At 32.9% G+C, this 4,104-nt stretch overlaps 1 pseudogene across 1 annotated transcript; it reads right to left on the bottom strand.

Annotated features, from left to right (window-relative positions):
* Positions 1-1,891: 1,891 nt before the first annotated feature.
* Positions 1,892-3,674, bottom strand: LOC308263900 (baculoviral IAP repeat-containing protein 2-like; annotated as a pseudogene). Its single transcript has one exon. The product of its transcript is annotated as a baculoviral IAP repeat-containing protein 2-like (transcript).
* Positions 3,675-4,104: the final 430 nt, after the last annotated feature.

Here is a 4,104-nt window from a genome sequence, read left to right on the forward strand (position 1 = left end):
ACCAAAAAACGAAACCAAACCAAACAAAATAAAAATAAAAACCTTAATCCCATGTCCAATTTTTCTGTTTTCTAGCTGTGTTGACTTGGATAGCTCTGAGGTTTCCTATTTAACAAAACTGGTAAAATATTACATGTTTCTGGAGAAGTTCTAGACTTAACTAACAAACATAGAGCACCTGGAGCAGTGTTTAAAATTTAATAAATGCTGTATAAAAGGCAACATGTTTTATATTTAATGTTTAGAACCATATTGCTTATGTATATGCAATGAAAACTAAATCAGAATACTAGTCTTTCATAAAATCTGAGTACCCAATTTAATATTCTGAGCAGAGGGAGGAAAATAAGCACTAGTTCACACTATGCGTCTTTAAAATATATACTGCCTGGGAATTTTAGCTAGTGCCTTAACAAAAACATTAGCAAATAATTTATTACCAAAATGAACATAAGCATTCTCATAGGCAATTCTATACATTTCAGGATTATTATAAAACTCTTCCTCAACGTGGTAAAATGGGAATTAACATCAAAGACAAATGGATAGAAATATTGTATGAAACCAAAATGTGGATAAAAAATTTGTAAAGATCACTGAAATGATTATAGTATTCTCACTCTTTATTACCACTCAAATATAAACTGACAGTGTTTTACTTAGCTCAATTATAATCATATACAACAAACTATAGTTACAGATAAGGCTCTTATAGGATCAGTTTATACCTGTGAGATTTAAAGTTGTATTATAATCAACTATTTTTCGATCTAGATTGTTTTTTGTTGAATCTTATCTGAGTATTACTATTCTATTTTGCTTTGATGTAATGTTCTTAAATTAAAATTTATATTTTTACTTGCAAAAATATAAAAATCTCAGTATTTGTTTATTTTTTATAGATGCATTGTAGTTGTATGTCTTAATTGAAAACAAGATGTTAGAGGCATACAAGCACACATCATTTTAGCCCTTACCGAATTCCTCCCTCCTCCCCTTTTTACATTTTGCTTAGTGATTGACACTGATATGTTTGTGAATGTACATGATATACATTAGGGAATATCCTCCCCCCCCCGAAGTATCTGTTTAAAAGATATGTAAAAGTTTATTTTTTTAATTTAATTTTATTTAATAGAAATTGAGTAAAATGAAAACATATGAAAATTACTTTTTATATTACAGTAGAAATTACATTCTGATGATGCAATCTTTGTATTAAGATGGATCTCACAAAGTATGAAAATTGTGTTTATCCATAACAGAAAAATCCTTATTTTACAACACAAATGAAAAGCACCAAAGAGAATTTGGCACAATAACTGATGAATTTCAGAGTTACTGATTTCTATAATTTTTTAAAAATATACTGTACTCAAAGTTTTCATAATGAATACCAAATCCAGTAGCTCCTGAAATGATCCATAACAAGCATTGATACTACTCCTGTAATGCCTCCTGTGTTCACAGATGCATACTAATGTAGTTCATCAAACATAAATCTTACCCTGCAACTAAACATATACAACACTATCTTTTGTAGAAACAAAATTATTAGTACTAAAGCAAAGTAGAGCCGGGCATGGTGGTGCACGCTTATAATCCCAGGGCTTGGGAGGCAGACCCAGGAGGATCATGCAGGTTCAAAGCCAGCCTTGCCAAATGAAGAGACCCTGTTTCCAAATAAAAATATTAAAAAATGGGTCTGGGAGTGTAGCCCAGAGGTAGAAGGGTTTCCAGGAACCCCAGTACCACAAAAACAAAACAAAACAAAAAAGCAAAGTAGAACATGAACATTACTAAATGAAAAACCAATCATTTATCTTTTATTGCAGATGGCCTCCAATGTTTAATATTTTAGACCTTTTTGTACAGGCTAATATGTTGCTTTTTATGAGAGAAATGTACCCTTGATTATACCCCTGCAAATAGGGCATTTTCTTAGTGAAGGGGCACATTCCTGACATACAACTAGGTGACCATAATGAATAAAAACAGTAGAAAGTTTTTTGTTCATACACACTTTACAGGTTCTTTCTTCTTTCAACCTCCTCAATTGTTCTTTCAGTGACAGACTTGAAACATCCTCTGTTGGAATATACTTCATCTTCTTTTCCACAAATAGGGTCTCATATAATGTAGAGTACATTTCTTTTAGACAGTTTTTGAAGATGTTGGCTGCAGCATTTCCTTTAACTAAAATGGTATCAATCGGTTCTCTTGCTTGTAAAGATGTATCTGTGTTTTTTGTTTAATCATATGATGTTCTTGTTTATTAACTACATTGGCCTTTAAAAGATTATCCAGGATGGGAAGGACACATGTCAACTGTTGAAAGAGAGGCATTCTATTCTTCTGAATTAATGACAGGTCATCTGATGCCATTTCTTCAGCTTGTCTTTCCTTCTCTTTTCTCATCTTCAGCATTAAGAAGTGCTGATACAATATCATTAACTATTTTGTAGCTCTCTCCAGTGGTTAGGATTTTACTCTGAACTGTCTGTTTCCATTTCCAAAACAGATTAAACTACAGGTGTATTCATCATGAATGCATTTTCTGAAAAACTTTCTCCAGGTCCAAAATGAACAATTGGTGGATGAGCATTTTCTTCTGGAGTATTTGAGGTTGACGACAACTTTTCAAGAAGATGAGGATATCTAGCTTGAATCTCAACAACAAATTCCTGTCCTTTCATGTGTATCAAAAACTCATACCTTGGAAACCACTTGGCATGTTCTACTGATGGATCATCTCCAGATTCCCAACACTGCAAGCCACCATCACAACAAAAGCATTTGACATCATCATTGCAATCCATGTAATAAAAACCAGCTGTGCAAGCTGATCAAGCTGAACTGGAACACGGAACTGGAAATGTGCTAATTTGAGCTGCATGTGTCTGCATGCTCAGATTTGAAATACTAACCTCAGTGTTTCTAGAGAATTTTCCAAAAAAGGATAGTTGGGGAATATCTCCAGTGTTCAGATATAGCATTATCCTTTGGTTCCCAGTTACTTAGCTTCCCACCACAGGCAAAGCAGGCTACCCTATCTCCAGGTCCTATATAGTAAAAGCCAGCTCTTGCCAAGTCTAATGGTGACCAAAAAAGTTAATATCTTCTTCATTACTCATTGCATAATTAAAGTGGTTAGTTCTCTACAGAGGGAAGTCTTCATCTGTTCTAGAAGTAAGAGGATTTCATGAAAGGTTGGAATAAGAACCACTGAATGAGTCACTATGTTCCAAAGTAGGAGATAATAAATGTGCAAAACTTTTTCTAATTGGAGAGGTATTCTTAGAAGCAGATTGTAGACTTGCTGAAATCATATTCTGAATAAAGGTACAGCTAGGATATAGCTGTTTATGCTTGTCAATAGGATTGTCTCCTTGATTCCAGTTATACTGCATTAGACCACAACAAAAGCATTTGACTTTGTCATTCACACCAGTATAATAAAAACCAGCACAAATAAGACTCCTTTCTGAAACAGGAATACCAGTGGGGAAAGTTGAATATGTAGACATTCTGTAGAGTTCACAAGAAAAATCATACTTCATTTTTTGCTTATTGTCGTTGGTCCAATTTGACAGAATTGCACTCTCTTCCATTATACTTTTATTTTTTTGATACAAGAGACCTTGGACAACTCTTTAGGAGGTAGTTTTGTGCATGAGTAATTAATTGTACTTTTTGATGGCTAAAACTTTCACATGCAATTTCACATCTCCTTACACTAGTTTTTATCACAAAAAGAAATCAAATGATAGACTCCTACTTATGTAGAATCTACTATAATTTCATTATTGTATTTTTATCTGAGTTTACATTCAGGATGAGTATCTCTTAAATAATTAAGATATTTAATACTCTTTGGGATCATCTGAACTCTTTTAGGTAACTCATGTGCTATTTTGGTCATAACTTGGTATAATAACTAACCTGAAGATATATGTACTTCTGAAAATATTAAAACTTAATTTGTCAAAATGATTTATATTCTCAAAATTCTAAGCAACTATAGAATACCTATGTTTTGCCTTTAATTTGCTTTGGGTCACAAGGCTGGATAACAAGCCAATTTCCATTTATGCCAAAAAATAA

This window comes from Muscardinus avellanarius (genome assembly GCF_963383645.1).
Source record: "Muscardinus avellanarius genome assembly, chromosome: 6".
NCBI lineage: Eukaryota > Metazoa > Chordata > Mammalia > Rodentia > Gliridae > Muscardinus > Muscardinus avellanarius.